The sequence below is a fragment of the Aethalodelphis obliquidens genome, unplaced genomic scaffold (genome assembly GCF_003676395.1).
Source record: "Aethalodelphis obliquidens isolate GAN/ISIS:26980383/991018 unplaced genomic scaffold, ASM367639v1 scaffold6, whole genome shotgun sequence".
Classification (NCBI taxonomy): Eukaryota; Metazoa; Chordata; class Mammalia; order Artiodactyla; family Delphinidae; genus Aethalodelphis; species Aethalodelphis obliquidens.
In genome coordinates this window covers 35355312-35373230 of record NW_020837950.1, presented here as the reverse complement: position 1 = coordinate 35373230, position 17919 = coordinate 35355312, and positions in this window count along the sequence as shown.

Here is a 17919-nt window from a genome sequence, read left to right as displayed (position 1 = left end):
CCACGTTTCCTGCCCTTCATCAGGCTGCTTCGAGGCCAGCTGTGGTGCCAGGTAGCACAGAGGAAAAATGCTGTCTTTGGGAACTAGAGTCCTGAACTCAAGGCCAAATGACCCATTTTAGCTGTGTGAGCAGCAAAGAGTGGCTCAGTTTACTCATGTGCAAAATAAGGATGAAAATACTGCTCGTGCAAAGTTGAATTAGATAAAATGAGATGTAGTGAAACACCTAGAATGGTGTCTGGCTTAAAATGACAATTCAATCTGTTGTGCCGGTCTTCTTAGTTATGTGAGTACTGTTAACTTTTGAAAGGAAAGTCAAAGACAGTGCTGATGAGGTGACATCAGAGGGTACCCAAAAAGTTGGTGGCCCTCAGTGGAGCATCCTTTGGGAATGCATCAGGTCCAGGGTCTGGTCCTTAGTCTCTGAGGTTGAGAAACTTGTTCAGCACACTCAGAGGATCAGTCTCTTACTGATGGGTGGATATAAGCAGTCTGCCCTTTCCTGGGAACCCTTCCTAAATACCAAGTGTTAGTCATCAAAATCATCACAGGGTGAGCAAAAGGAAAGAAAAGGCACAGAAGCGTTGCATCCAGATGCCATCTAGACCACTGTTCTCCAAAGTTTAATTTTCATCTAAATGTTGTGTTTTCTTTTAGATGACAGTCCAAAAAGAGCATGTAACCACATTCTGGATCTGAACTACCATATGTGGCTACCAAAATTTTAAATTCAAATTAATAAAAATTAAATAAATTTTAAAATTCAGTTCTTCAGTCACACCGGCCACATTTCAAGTGCTCATGGCTACATGTTGGACAGCACAGAAAGTTCTATTAGACATTGGTGTTCTAGATGACTATTTCATCCATGAGTATTGCCGTAAGATTTAAGACCTCAAATTATGATTTGCCTTTACCACCGAATAAGAGCCAAACAATATCACTTTGTTGAAGGCTGATACTAAAAAGGACCAAGAACATAATTGGTACGACACAGTCCCAGTAGTAGCAGTAGCAGTACTCAAAGTTGTCGTATTAACAGAGAGGAGAACAGGTGGGTGACAGCAGGAGGGGTCACTCTATTGGTATGTGCAATCACAGGAGTCCGAGCAGCAGAGGTTTAATCTGTGGCTTAGAGTCCACGATCATAGTGAGAAAACAGAATCGTCAGGCTCTAAAGGAGCCCCTGCCTTCTAATTCCTCCCAATCCGTTCAGAAAGTCTCCACGGGGTGTCCCCTGTGTGCCTGCGAACACACAGACTGTTGTTTGGAAACACAGTCCTCTGGGCCGTGGGACACAGCCTGACATTTTGTCTTTTCCTGCCAGGCCTGGCCAGGTGATACATCTGCCACTTCCTGCTCCAGAGACAGGAGACCCCTGTGGCCTCCTCCCAACCTGGGGAAGCTTCATGCAGAAGAAATATCTACCACCTGTATGCCTTTGTCTTACTAAGTGGCAGCTTTCAGACATTTCAGTGATGTTGCAGCCTTTGTTAGTTTTTTACTGGTGCATCTTCCTCTTTTCAGGCACCGGCCTGAGTCCCAAGCAGAAGGCAGGGCCAGAAGTGCTACATACCATGCTTCACTCACCCATCCCTCCACACCTAAAGGTTTTGGGTGGGGGGTGGCGGAAATGTGCATCTTCATTTTCTTTCCCATTGAGGTGCCCTCCTCCGGGCTAAGTGGAATTTTTTTTTAATTTAAAATTAAAATTTTTTCACACTGCTATATTTAAAATAAATAGCTAACCAGAACCTACTGTATAGCACAGGGAATGCTGCTCAATATTCTGTACTAACCTAAATGGGAAAAGAATTTGAAACAGATTAGGTACGTGTATAAGTGAATCACTTTGCTGTATACCTGAATCTAATACATCGTTAATCAACTATGCTCCAATATAAAATAATTTTTTTAATAAATAAATAAAATTCATGATGACAAAAGTAAAAAAAAATAATTTTTTTTAATTAAAAAATTTAATGAAAAAGAACCTAAGATCCTCCATGTAGAACTATGTTAAATACATTTGTAAAAAGAAGGAAAGAAAAACCATTTCCTGTGGTCAGGTCTGGGTAGTGGGATTCACTTGTTCCACAACTACCTATTGGATGCCTTCTAGGTGCCAAGCACAGTTCAGACACTGAGGATATAGCAGTGAACACAACAAATATCTACCTTCATGGACTCTAGTGGAGAGACAAACAGTAAAAGGAAAACGAGTGAGAGATATAGTCTATTAGATGGTGATGAGTGCCATGAAGAAAAGTGAAGCAGAGGTGGGAGACAGGTAAATCTTGGAAGGTGGAATTAAGTGCTGTTTGACAGTGTTCATTCAGCAAGGGCTCCACTGGCAAGGTACCATTTAAGCATAGAAAAAGGGAAGGGAGTAACCCAATCCCAGTGCAGATTCTGAAATTCCTCCTTGTGGGGCCTCAGCCCTCTCTCCTTCAAATCCTCATGAATCACTTCTGTCTTCCAAGTACCACCAACCCAGTTTTGTTGAACTTCCAGGAATTTGCATTAACAAAACAATACCCTGGGTTGTTTGGGGTTTTTTTTAAGCACTCCAAATATAAAATTATGTTCTAATATTAAATATGTTCTTTTAAATGAAACAGCCATTGCCCAGAAATTCTGATGGACGCTCTGTCCCCAGATAACTGCCTTATGGAAAGCAATACTTACAGCAGGTGGCATTCTTCCAAAACCCACTTTGGGCTTTTGTCTTTCTGAAAAATCTGATTTTTCACATTTTCTCTTACTCGGAGACATTTGTGCACATTATACCTTATTAGTAGCAGTCAAGAATTAGTCAGAAAAATACACTGTAGGTATTTCAAACAGGAAGGGAAATAGGTTCTAACAAAATCATTGGAAGAGCTGAAGAAGAGAGAGTTAGGGAAAGCTTCCACCAGATCTCAGATTCACCACTAGTTTTTAGAGGATTAGCAAGTTGCAGTCACAGAACAACCACTGATGATAACCACAGGCAGCAAAGAGACAGGTAATCCAAGGATAACATCTGGAGGCCATCGCAAAGCCTCCCACTTGCCAAAACTCATGCATCTGCCCACCACTGCCGGAGAAGGAATAATATTGATTTGGCCTCTGTTCACCTGGTGAATCACATCTTAGTGCCTGTGGTCATTGATGAAATCTAATCTGGAACCTTGCTGCAAGGAATTCTGGGAAATGTTATTCCCAGGCTCCAGCCTCTGTGATTTAGGGGAAAGCATGATATCTTCACCCTAGATGGGTGAGAATGGTGCCTACATTGACAGCAGGCTCTCCTGCCCAGTCAACTCACTATGATTTTCAACTGATAAATGTAACTTGTGCAAAAGTGGTATCCCTCCCCCACTATCCCAGCTAAGCACTCCGAGAGGCTCAGTTTAGCATCTCAAGTAGAGTGACAGAGCTTTTATCTCCTAGGTCTCCTGAGTCTTTCAGTTGTCCTGGGGGAAGACAACAGATAGAATTCTCCCAGTGGCAGAACTTAGCTCCCTGCGGGAGTGGTCAGCTGGTGGGTTATTGACCCAGCACTGTTCCCACTCAGACAGGAGAGTTGACCAGCACCTGAAACAGGACACCCTACATTCAGGTTCTCTCCCTCTTCCTTGTAGCTCCATCACCCCATCCCATCCCACTTGACATCCCACACAAAAAGCCTTGGAGTTTAAGATCTCTCTCCATGGACCCTGATGGGCCATCAGAAAGGGGTTCAGTGGAGCATTAAAATAGATCTTCTAATTAGTAGAAATTAAAGCTCACTCCCTTCTCCTCAAGGGCCCCATCTACACAAAACATTGTCTATTTCCATTCTCCTGGGGGGGGTGTTTTCTATCAATCCCGGGAGAGATTACCCACCTCTGTAGAATGACCTAAAATATCACTTCTTTCAGTTCCCAAAAGGAAGACAAAACAAGTTGAGTGTCCATGTAATTTTGCAAAGGTGTTGAGCCCCTGCTACATGAACTACAATAGGGTTCCCAAGCACTGAGAGTGAGGGATGCAACAATTGTGCATTTGAGAACTCCCCAGATTAGGACTCTCCTGAGTTCTGACTGTTGGAAATTATGGTGAATTTTCAGGGATGCACAGTCAAAGACAGTCAGACCGTGATAAAATCACATGGTGTGAAATTTACATTTTACAGAGCACAGAATTGTTTTTATTTGTTCCAAGTAATTTGGAATGACTTTATCAGTAGACTGTGCAGATGAAGTAAATCCAAACGCAATATGTCTTCTAAAAAGAAAATGAAATCACAAACACACTTAGTTTGCAGAGCAAGTACTCAAAGCACACTTGTGTGGATGAAGCAAAAATGTATTCCTGTATAAAAACCAAATGTTTCATCTTCTCAAGTTAGGCCAGGAGAGTGTTTAATGTGACCTAGTACGAAGTCCATGATATGGCCTTTGGCCCTAAGAATACCTAAGGTTCTTAATCTTTTTGATCACAGACCCTTTTAACGTCTGGTGAATGGTGGCCTATGTTTGCTATAGTTTTACCTGCTCCATGTGTTTACTCATCTCCCTTCTTCTGGGGCCTGTACAGGACTCCTCTCCCACTCCATGTGGTTCTGTAAGACTGTCAATAACACTGTGGGGCCACAGGGGGCAGATGTGACCCAGGTAGATCAACAAGAGTGGCTCAATGCCCTAAACTCAGTGAATGGTGAAGGCATGTCTGAGTGACCCAGGCAGGGGACTGAGAGCCATTCTCTTTCTAGTCGGTAGTACTAAGCTGGGAGGTGTGAGTGCAGGGTTGCTGGCAGCCTTTATGTTCACCAAGTGCAAAGAACCTTGAATCAGAATGAAGTGAGAGGCAAGCTGCGTTGAGGGGTGGAGAAAGTGAGAAACAGAACAACCATATTCAGCCATTCTGGAAGCTACTATTGTCCCGGGTATGAGCCCATGCAAAATAAGCCAATAAATTACCTTTATGCTCAAAATTTCTCTCTTATCCAACTAAGAGTTCAGGATAAACAGATCCTCTGCCAACACACATACCTACAACCTGTGTGCATAAAATAATTCATATAATATCAGAGGCTGAAGTCCTTCCAAGGACTCTAGGTAAAGAGGCCCTGCCCATCCAGTTTTCTAGATGGTTTTAGAGTAGAGCAGATTTTACAGTCAAAACCATCTTCTTCCTACATATCAATGTTCTGTTACACATTAAAATGTTAGCCCCTGGAAAGGTAAATACCACGAGCCATTACCAGTTGTAACAGCCATTAGCAAACAGTCCAAGGGTCATAACTATAATTCAGAACTACCTGCATAGACTTATTTGGCCACAGATGACAGACAAGTGACATTTTACGCTTAGGATTTGAGTTCAAGCAACTCATTTTCCCCATTTGTGCAGTTTCCCTATTTGTATAATGAAAACGTTGGACATGTTTCCAAAGGTCCTTTCACTACCGGATCTGTTAAATTAACCACAAGTGCTTCTTCCATTTTCGATTATAATATCATCTAAAGCCAAGTCAAAAAAGGAAATATTTCTTCAGTGAGCACAGCACTTTGCTTTCCCCCATCTGTGAGTCCTGATGTTATACAGACTAGCTTTGGTTTCCTCTCTACCAGAGCTGTTTATTAGAATAGTATGCAGAGGAGGCTACAGATTAATAGAGACATCCCATTATCCTTTAATGGTTGCTCTTTTAGTTATTCCAGAAAGACTCCAAACTCAATTAAATTCTCTAGGTTCGCAATCTCCTTGGGAAGGTTGGGAAATGAATGTGTTAATAGTTATATTTATTCATAATTTTTTTTTTTTTTTTTTTTTTGCGTTACGCGGGCCTCTCACTGCTGTGGCCTCTCCCGTTGCGGAGCACAGGCTCCAGACGCGCAGGCTCAGCGGCCATGGCTCACGGGCCCAGCCGCTCTGCGGCATGTGGGATCCTCCCGGACCGGGGCACGAACCCGTGTCCCCTGCATCGGCAGGCGGACTCTCAACCACTGCGCCACCAGGGAAGCCCAATTCATAATATTTTAAAACAGATATATATGTATAATTAATATATATTGTAATTATATACATATAATATATGTAATTATGTGTATATATGTATATGTAATTATATGTAATATGTAATTATATACATATACATACATATATATATATATATATGAACAGAGCAAAACATTTTAAGATACAATGCCCAAATACATGGGAATATTCTCATTGGAGGAATAAAATTTAGATCTTGCAATTTGGAACATGGAAACAGCTTTGTGCTAGAATCATCTCCGGAGGAGAATGTGTGAACGAATAACTATAGCCGAAATATAGTGTTTTTCTCTTTGAAATAATGTAATGCGGGTCCCAGTCTGAGCCTCATCTATGCCCACCCTGAGGTTTATTCACAGCCTGCAATCATGGATGCACAGTGAGGTCTCAACGAGATTTATTTCAATAAGGGAGAGAGAGAAGAGTGCCCTGGTAGGGAAAAGCTTATGAGTGCCTTTATACAAGTTTGACCAGAGAGCAATGTGTCTGCACCTGTGGGGTGAGTCTGGGTACAGCTCACACTGTCAGTCAGAGATCCCTGAGGTCCTCTACACAGGATCTGAGCCTGATTTGTGATAAGGGGGCTACCATACAAAAGCAAATACAAGTTAGAAGGATGGGATACATTATGTGTAAGTTACCCGCACCCCTGAAGCCAGCAGCTGAGGCACCGTTGGACAAGGTGTGTTTGAGGTCAGTTTCAGTGGCCTTGAGCAGGCACTGGTAGGCACCAGCAGTCCTGCTGAAAGCTTTGACAATCAATGTCCAGAAAACATATTGAGCTAGAAATCAAGACTGGGAGAGGAACAAAACTAAAGCCACACAACTCGAAAAGGACAGGTTCCTAGAGGAAAGAAGAGGGACCCACTTCTTGGGATTCTCAGAACCATATGGAAGGCTTTGGAGGATACTTGGAGGCTGGAGTTTCTCCCCATTCCACTCCCACCCTCCCCCTGACCCGTGCAGTAAGGCAGAGTTTCTTTATTTTTTATGTTCTGCATTCTATGCAGAAAACCACCCTATCTCCCCTCAAGATGATATGGCCTGGGCAGCAGAAGTACCAATGAGGTAGGCCAAATGGAGCTTTGCCCTACAGTGGTCAGAAGATAATTAGAACATGGAAATTCTGGGCTGGGTTCTACCATTTCAGGCCCTCTGCCCAAGTCGACATTATAGATTCAAACTGAGACCAGCTGCCGGATTTCCAGTTCTCCTTTCTCTGGATTCCCTATTTGTAAAACAATGCTACACCATTTGGATACCTTTGAACGGAAATGTCCAGTGATTGTCAAGGTGATGAAATGAGATTGGAATATTCCAGAAACAAATCTATATAAATGACACTTGGAAATCTTGGGCCTGAAATGAGGAAAGAATGGGCAGACCTGTTTAATGGTGACTGACTCTAAAAGTCACAGTTCACTGTTCCCTGGTCTGTTATCCAAGAATCTATACTGTATACAACTCAACAACAAAATCCAAACAACATGGTTTAAAAAGGGGCAAAGGATATGAAATGACATTTCTCCAAAGAACACACAAATGGCCAAAAAACGCATGAAAAGATGCTTAATATCGTTAATCATTATGGAAATGCAAATCAAAACTGCAATGAGATACCACTTTATAACAGATGGGCGGGTAAACAAAATAGGGTATATCAATGGAATATCATTTGGCCAGAAAAAGGAATGAAATTCTGACACATAACAGGATGAACCTTGAAGATATTATGCTTAGTGAAATAAATCAGATACAGAAGGACAAATATTGCATGATTCCACTTCTATGAGGTCCCTAGAGTAGTCAAATTCATAAAGAGCAAAGCAGAGAGGTGGTTGCCAGAGGCTAGGAGGGCAGGAAAATGGAGAACTATTGTTTAATGGGAACAGAGTTTGCATTTGGGAAGGTGGGAAATTTCCGTAGATGAATGGTGGTGATGGCTAAACAACAATATGAATATACTCAATGCCAATGAACTGTACACTTAAAAAATGATTAAAATGGGGCTTCCCTGGTGGCGCAGTGGTTGAGAGTCCACCTGCCGATGCAGGGGACACGGGTTCGTGCCCTGGTCCGGGAAGATCCCACATGCCGCGGAGTGGCTGGGCCCGTGAGCCATGGCCGCTGAGCCTGCGCGTACAGAGCCTGTGCTCCGCAACGGGAGAGGCCACAACAGTAAGAGGCTTGCGTACTGCAAAAAAAAAAAAAAAAAGATTAAAATGGTCAATTTTATGTTATGTATGTTTTACCACAATTTTTAAAAAAGAATCTGTACTTGCGACCCTTTCCACGTGCCTTTGAGCAACGATCATGTGTTCAGGTTGAGTGTCTCTGACTCTCGCTGGCACCACACCATTTGCTAAGTTGGACGCCCTGTCACAAAAGGTGGCTTCAAGTACTCTGATGAACAAAGTTTACACTCCGAACACTCCCCTTTGCTGATGTGACTAAGTGATTCCACAAGATCCTGTGCAACCCAGGCTACCACCGTGTGGCAGAGAACAGGAAGGGACAAAGAAAAATCGGACATCAGTGTCAGAATGTCAAGCTCCTGCTGTCTCAAGTGGCTGGAGGAGCCCTTAGAGGCACCAAGCCCACTGCAGGGGGGCCGTGTGTCCTCAGTCCGCTCAGCCCCATCTCAGAGAGGCTGGCTTCATTTATGCAGCGCATGTGGTTTACAGAAAAGAGAAGCAGCAGCACCAAAACCACACCACTCCATATGCATATGAAGCCCTTGTTTAGAGAGACTCAAAAGGGAAGTTCTTAGTCTATAATATCTCTTCCCTGAAAATTCCTTCCGGGCCTCCTCCGACCTCAGCACTATATAGAGATGTCAAGTGTTTATCCAAGTCGCCTCCTGCTTTCTGTGGCTCAGCCTATTCAGAAAGAATGTGGCTTCTCTGTTCCCTGTCCCTCTGAATATTCTGGCTCCCCTTCGATTCCCATAGCTGATTTTCTAGCTTTCCTCTTGCTCACCCATTCTTCTGGTTTTCAAATTGATTTTCACTTCACTTGCTTGCACAAAGGACCGGTGAAGCACATACGTACATAAAGATTAGCAAAATGACACAATCAGGATTGAAGAAGAAAAGGAGTAAGAATATACTTAAGCTGTAAAATTTAGCGTAGCTACTGTAGCTTCAGAGAGATGCATTGTTACACCAGCTCTCCGTGCCAAAACAAAGACGCCTAGAAGTTTCTAAGGGAAACAGTGCTTTTGAGGAGAGTAAATTCTGAAATTTCTTACTTTATAAAAGGGACATTGACAGTGAGACATTGTCACACTTTCATGGGATATGAAAAATTTCATATGGCTTTGTCGTGTTCCCATTTTTACTGCTTCCGGATCGGTTAGACCGTTTTCTCTTGGGTTCTATTCTCTTTTCAGTGGCCAACTTGGAGATCAAGAGTTCTTCAAGTTACAAACTTTTCTATGCCATATTTCCTATTATGTGGGAAAACTCAGGTCCTATGGCAAAGCCAGTGAGGAGCTATGGTGTCAGCCTGCACCAGGAAGTCCTTCTTCCCCTATAGATTACTCTCTAAGTCAGCATATCTGACCATCAGATGCCTTTGACTACCTAACCCCTTACCCACTGCCCCGTCCCATTACTGTGTCTAAACAGTTGAAAAGTGGACAGAAGAGCTTTGTGGTGTAAATTTTCCAACATGGTTAATGGTGGATCAGTGACAGCAACTGGTCACAATGCTGCATCCTATCCCCTCCTCCTTGATGTGAAGGGAATAGGGGTCAACCTCTCATCCACCCTGTGTAAGACACAAAAGCAAGCACCCAAACTCATCTCCTTTAACTACTACAGGACAGAAAACAGGCCAGGACACCTGAGATTAACCCACAGAGGAAGAGAGAGAGGAGAGGAGAGCGCAAGCAGGAAGCATGCTTGAACAATGACCTTTAATATGGTAAACCCACCAATTACTGATTTAAGACAGTAGTCTTTTTTTTTTTTTTTTTTTTTTTGCAGTTCGCGGACCTCTCACCGCTGTGGCCTCTCCCGTTATGGAGCCCAGGCTCCGGACGCGCAGGCTCAGTGGCCATGGCTCACCGGCGCAGCCGCTCCGCGGCATGTGGGATCTTCCCAGACTGGGGCACGAACCCATGTCCCCTGCATCGGCAGGAGGACTCTCAACCACTGCGCCACCAGGGAAGCCCAGTAGTCTATTTTTAAAAAAAATAATTTCATTGAGTCAAGTGAGACTGTAAGGTGTATTACCCCCTGGATAGACCTGCTTGGCTATTTGTTAATTATTTCCCAGTGTGGCAGACACTGTTGGTTGGCTGTCATGTCTCAGTGGTCATTTCCAGACCCTACTACATTATCCATATTTTCTATATTGTTCTAAAAGCTAAAACTTGATCTCCTGGCCTGCCCTGAACTAGGGATGGCCTTGTGAGAGTCCAGTGGTGGCCAGTGAGAGAAAGGAAATAGCCCCTTGGGGAAGCTGTCTGTGGTAGGCAGAATAATGGTCCCCAAAGTTGTTCGTGTCCTAAACACTGGAACTTATGGATGCTTCCTTCTCTGGCAAAAAAAAGACTTTGCAGATGGGATTAAGGCAAGGATCTTGAGATGGGGAGATTATTCTGGATGATTCAGGTGAGCCTAATGTTACCCCAAGGGTGCTTATAAGTGAAAGAGGGAGGCAGGAGAGCCAGAGAAGGAGATGTGACACGGAGCAGAATGAGAGTGATGTGATGAGAGAGTCAACCAGCCACCGCTGGCTTTGAAGCTAGGAGGGCTTCACAAGCCAAGGAATGTGGGTAGCCTCTAGAAGCTGGAAAAATCCAGGAAATGGATTCTCTCCTGAGAGTTTCCAGAAAAAACAAAGAAACAAACAAGCAAACAACAACAACAAATAACCCCAGCCCTGCCCACACTTTAACCTTAGCCCACTGTGAACCCTTTTCGACTTTTGACCTCTAAACTTGTGTTGTTTTTAGCCACTGCTGCTTCGGTGTCAAGTTTGTGGCAGTTTGTGACAGCAGTAATTAGGAACTGTACAGTGTCTCTTCCCAAATGCTTCACTCTTTTTCTCCTTCCCCCTTCTTGCTGAGTGGGATGTAGATAAAGGGTCTGGAGGGATAGCAGCTCTCTTGCAATCTTGCAGCAATACCCATGAGGATGAAGGACTCAGGCTCAGGATAGCAGAGCAGAGTCTGGGTCTCCAAAGGCTTCACCAAGCCACCAGCCCTGGGCTGTCCATCCCTGAACTTCATGTCACATGAGACAAATAAAATGTGATATGTTTAAGTCACTATTGTAGGACTTTGTGCAGTGGTGTGCTGGAGCTGACTCAACCAGCCCCTGAGAGGGAATTATTAAATTTTCAGGAATTTTGTGAGCCAGTTATTAAGTACAAACATTATTAAAACTTGTTATATAGTCTTACAATCAAATAAATTATGTTAAAAATAAAGGTAATACTCTTTGATTTCTAAAATATTTTACAAATTTTACTATTATCTATGCTCTTGAGACTGTACCCCTATTGTATCTGAATGATGTTTTTATTTCCCAATTCTACATTATGTACATAGTATATACTATACTAGATACTATATATCTTCACAATTCCATATCCAGTTCCATCACACTCATAGCTTAAAACCAGCCATGATGGGAGTATTTCCACTATGGAAATCAGCAAACACTACAGGTCAGGATTTTATTTTTTCGAGCGTCAACTGTTAATTATTTACTTATCCGACATTGGTTTTGTATTTCTGCAGCCAAATACATTTCTAATTGATGCATCCCTAATGGTTTTTAATGCTACTTATAGTAAGAGTAGAGCCACAACTTGTCAGTTCAAATTATATTTGTAGGGAACTGGATTCTCCTTGTTTCTTTTAAATAAAGATTTAGGTACCAGGCACTGTGCTAGGCAGGCTCTTTCATATTCTACCTTATATAATCCTTCCTGTATCCCCAAAAGGTAGATATTATAACCCCATTTCACACATGAGGAGACCAAACCTCAAGGGAAGAAGGGATTTGCCAATGATCTGTGGCTCGTTAGAGGCCAAGAGAGGATTTGAACACCCTTTCGACTGAATCTGTGCTCATTCTTCCACAGTACAATGGGCTTTGAACATAGCAGGCACTGAATAGATATTTGTTGAGTTATTGAAACAAATATTAACTCTTCCTTCCAGATAGTTGGGGACCCAAGATGCTGGACTCATGTGCAAGGCGGCTTTCACACCATATGTGCAAAAGACATTGGCACCAAGCAACTTTTCCTGAACATCAAAGAGAGCCCTGAAACACTTATGGTTAGAAGATTGAGTTTCATGAAAGTATTAAATTTATGTTTTTTTGAAAAGCATCACTGGGGGAGGCACCGTGGTTACAACTCTCTCATCTTGAAATAGACACAGAGTAATTTCCTCCTTTGCTGGTTGTCAGCCTGGCTCCCAATCATTCCCCCCAGAGCTGGCAGAATTTCAATGACTCTAAAATTAATCTGTGGGGCAGAGAGTTTGTCCAGTGCCTTGAAACTCTGGGAGCTTTGCTGTGGTCTCAAAGTCAGTGCCTGGGATGGAAAGTCAGGAGGTCAAAGGTGAAATCCCAATTCTTGGCCCAACTGGGGACTTTGAACAATCCTGTGGACACACTTCTTCCCTAGTTTTATGACAGAAAGCCCCACAAATTATTCTGAACTAGAGTGATCTAGTAACTAATAGAATTGCTAGGCACATACATGGAATTTTTAACTTAATTTTTTCAACATTTATTTGAATTCCTAAGGAAGACAGGCATGTGAACAGTTAATGTGATGTGTGTAGTGAAAAAGACATGGACAGGCTGCTATGATTGCACAGAACTTCAGGGTGACTAAGTCCAGTGAGGTGGGGAGGGAGAGATCAGGAAAGGCTTTTTGAGATGATGATGCCTGAGGATAGGTTTAAAGAAAAAATGGAACTAGATAAGTGCAAAATTGGGGTGGGGATTACAAGCAAAGGGAATCATGAACCTACGAAGCAATTAAGATGGCTAAACTACAAGCAGCTCAGTGTTGTAAAGTAACACACAGAATGGCAGAGAAATAGTTACAGGAGTAAGCAAAGGTACGGACACATAGGGAACATGGATGTTACAGTAGAGTACCTGTGGTTTACCCATTATGCAGTGAGAAGCCATCAGAAGTTTTAACCAGGAGTTGACACAGTCCTGTTTGTATTTAGAAACTATCCTGAAGGCCCCGAGATCCATGAAAAAGTTCTTGCAAAAGAATAGGTAGGAGATGAGCACCAAGGATGGAACTGTGGTTAGAAGGTAGAAGGTCAACATACACATTCAGAAATATTCATTGAAAGAAGCATAAAACGTACAGATTGAGGTTAGAGCTAACCTAGGGTAATGCTGAGTTTCTGACTGGAGCAACTAGCCGGATGGTAATACCATGAACTAAGCATGGACACTGGAACAGGTCTGGGTGAGAGAGAGTTATAGAATGAGTTCAATATGAGTTGTGTGTGTGTCGTCCAAGTGGAGATGTCCAACAGCAAATGGACATATGAGTCTTCAGAAAACAGTGTGCTATATTCATGTCTGAATCCAATCTAGAGCAAATCCTGGCATACGCAAAGCTCTTGACATGTATTTGTAAATTGGAAGGATGGAAGCCTGAATAAAACTTAGGAGAAGGGTTCAAGGTAGGAACAGAGGTTTGATGGAGTGAGGTTAGCAACTTACTGAGTGTGGTTTAAACTGAGAAAGAATGAAACTCCAGAGAAAGAGAGAGTCTCTATAGTGAGTAGAGGGCCAAGAATGAGATCCTTGGGAGCACCAACAAGCAAGGGAGGGGCAAGACAGACCATGCAAGGAGATGGAGACTGGGGGCACAGAGAGATTGGACGGGGACAGAGACAGACATCCCAGAAGCCAAAGGAGTCAGGTGGAGAAGCAAGATACACCCTGAGAAAGGTCCATGGGAGTTCTGTGGGAGCCTTTGCAAGAGCAATTCCAGTGGAATGGAGGAGGTGGAAGCCAGAATACCCTGAGATGTAACACAGAAGTGAGGGAAGGAATATTAGATAGGGTAATAGCGGGACTCAAGGTCAAGGGGGTGATGTTTTAGGACAGGAGAGCCTTACACATGCTGGAAGTGTTAAAGGGTTGAAAATATGAAAAAGAGATGGGATTATCTACACTATAAGATCCCATAGGAGGTGCCCAGGTAGGAGACTGGCAATAAAAGTGGAGAGAAAGGGAGATGTGGATTTGTCTGAGACTGAGAAGATATAGGCTAGGCATGGAGATTCCTTTGAAAGTGCATCAGTTACTTCCATCATTTACAGAGGATGCAAAGTGCATCATTTACTGTAGCTAAAACGTTGGGGAAACCCTCTGTGTCCAAAAAAAGGGAAACGGTTGTATAATTATGATATACCTACCCAATGAAATATTTTACATTTATTAAAAGCAATAGTTATGAAACCATGTGGTCATATGAAAAAAGGAGTTATAAATGATGCTAAATGAAAAGGATGGAAGATTGCCAATTCAAGAGTTACAATTATTTTTAAAAGAAACTTCAGAAAAACTTCTGGAATATTAACACCAACTATGATCATGTTATAAAGATTTTGAAGGTGCTTTTTAGTACTTTGTGTTTGATTTTCTACAAATTTATTTAATTTATCTTGAAAATTAAAAAAATAAAGTTAAAGTAGGACTTACTTGATGATAGCCAAGTTTTTCCATTAGCAATAATTCTCATTCTTCTGCATTAATCCAAGAATCAGAGCTCCAGATAGCATTTCCCTCTGCTAGAAACCTTTCCTCCATCTCAGCTGCCTCATAATTTATTCTTCATCTTTTCCTTCACAGCCCTTCCCCTGGAGAATCTGAAGAATACCACTGTCATGGACATAGGTTTTCAGTTGGAATGTCCAAAGAATTATGTCCAATCCACAGGACAGCATCTGTTCTCACCATAGGGCAGGTGGCCAGGGTGCCAGCCAGCCCTGAAGTTAGCATATGTTTCATTTGACACTTCGCTTAAGGCCTCACCTAATTCTAAAAATGTAATTGAGACACAGAAATTTGGGGGAGAACTCAGGGGTTGGAAAAAGACAGAACTGGGTTAGAATCTCCATGCCTTCTTCCTATTAGGGCAAAACAATTATGGAAATGGAGCTTCAGTCTCTACATTTGTTAAATGGGGGTAATGAAACCTACTTCACAGACTTTTGAGAATCATAAAAAAGGCATCACCTATGTGTGTGTACGTATATGTCTTATTATATCTATATAGGACAATATCTATATCTATATATCTATATTTACATCTATATTAACTTTAGAATTTCTTAGCTTGGGTTTGTATTTCAGTGTGGTCACTTACAAACTATGTGAGCAGGTTACTTAACTACCAGTGATTGAGAATGAGACAGGATAATGGAGGAAGAGGATGGTAGTAAAGGTCAAATGGATCAGCCTCTAAAAAGCTTACAGAATTTGCTCATGACCCTGGGGAAAGATGGGACAGACCACTCAAGAGTAAATGGGACTTGAGACAAAAATTAAGTTCATTGTAGAAAAACAAAGGTATATTTCTTGCAGCCCTGAATTTGTGCAGTGAACATTACCTGGTAATTTGGGTGAAAAGGTAGTAGTGGAGATAACTGGCAAATGTGGAAGGAGATAACAAGACAAACCTTCTGTTCCATTCCTGGTCTAATAATCTCATTTTACAAACCAGTCAACGGAGGCCCAGAGAGATGAAACAAATTGTTCATAGCAAACTAGAACTCAGGTCTTCTGGCTCTCAGACCCATGCTGCCTCCCAAAATAGTTTTGTTATGGTTTTACCAAAAAATAAATTAATTAATTTAAAAAAATTAAAAAATAAAAAAAAACACACAGAATAGGAAGGCCATGTGACCATGCTCTGGGTTAGAATGAACCAAAGCATTGAAGCTGAGCCATTTTCCCAAAGTGCAATTGCTTGAGGGAAGAGTCTTCACGGGAAAGGCAAAACCAAGTCTCTACATTTCATCTGATTCCTGAGTTATGTCTGATGACACATAACCAGTGCATCCTAACTGGTTGGCCTGAGAGATTTTCACCTATAGAGTACACTTATATCAGGTTTGGCTCAAGCCATGATGGCCCAGGCTGATGACTATCAACTAATTGCTTCAGCTCTGTGGCCACTCCAAAATCTTTCAACAGGGTACATTCTTAAGTTCAGATTGCCTGTGAGAATCTGTCAATTAGCCTATCTTGAACTGATCCAAGTGACATGGGGTCATTTTCTAATCTAAATTATTGTGTTGCATAAGACTCCTTTGGCTGCAGGTGACTGAAACCTGCTTTGAACTAACTTAGATAAGTGTGCAAGTTTCTTATAAGGATGCTGGGTCTCACTCAGGGACAGTATTAGGACTCCAGGAGATATTGGAACCAGGGGCTTGAATGCCATCAAAATATCTGCCTCCATCTTTTATTCCTGAGCCACTGTGTCCTTCCTAAATTGAGGAATCCTAAAGAAGGAACTCACTGGCCTGTTTGGGTCAGGAACTCACTGCTGATCAGATCAACTTGGCTAGAGAAGGTGAGTCACAATAGTGTCTCCGTCTCAGCTTCTATGTAAGAGTGAGGTGGGAATAGATAGGCACCAAGTGTTAATTTTAGTATTTACTAAGTGTAGGGCTCTATACTAGGTTCTAGGAAACAGGAAGCAAGGGCAACCAAAAGTTGGAGAAGAATCAGATTCCCCCTCAAGGACCCTCCCACCCTGGAAGAGAAAATGACGTAATACAGCCTAGGCACTGCCCCCACCATGTTGGGTAGAGAGAATAAAATTCCATCTTATACAGGGCTTGGATTCCAAAATTAACAAGCAAAACAAAAGAGGTCTATAGTTAAACGCATTTGCCCTAAATACTTGAATCACACCCCACACAAGATTCTCGCGGCACGAGAGACAAGCAGAGCCAACACTGACTTAGACAACTCAGGTCCACATCTCCCACCTCTCACTCCAGGGTACGTGCTCACTGAATAGATGGGCAGGCAAAATCACCCCCACTGTCAATAATCATCTCTCTTCTTCTCGTGCTCTTTTACCAAGCTTGCGGATTTAAATCTATGGAAGTTAAACACACATAGGATGTGACTCATTAACTTACCAAAGCCACACAGCACCAAGTTTGAGAACCAGGATCCAAGTCCAGGGTTACCTGACTTTTCAGTCCATGATCACACCCTTACACTGGGAAGGCTGCTAGAATTACTTCATGCTGATTCTCTGAGCCTTTTAAAGATGGAGGTCCCCACCTTCTCCTCCTTGGAAATCCCTGGTCCCCAGGATGGAGCAGCACAGAGCTCTGCTTAGGTGGGTCCACATGTGTAGGATTGGGCTGGGCTAGGCTGGGCTGGGCTGGGCCAAGCTGAATTGGGAGGTCATCTGGACAAGCACAGGGGCACAATGATTCTAGGGCAGCTGGTGGGAAGCCATTCATTTTCCTACATTGTATATGCTATAAAGGGCTTATCAAGGAGATGTTTACAAATGGGGAGCCTTGCTGTTTTTAACAGATTAACTGTAACATATTGATTCAGTGACCTGACAACCCATTTCCATGAACTGCTGGTTTACATTTGACTCTTTTCCTGGTCGGTAGGCAGATAAAGAGGCCACCAGGTTGACAGGGAAGAGGCTGGCCATGCCCAGAGCTTCCATTAAGCAATTAAGCATGGGCTCTGCAGGCTCTGATACACCCTAGGATCCAGCCAGAACTCACACCTCACTCTTTCCTACATGGTCACCGAAACCTTCCACCCAACCCTGCCTAGGGCGATGTTCTGACCAACTCTGTGCCAAGCCTCTGCTCCAAACAACACAGAGGAACATTGC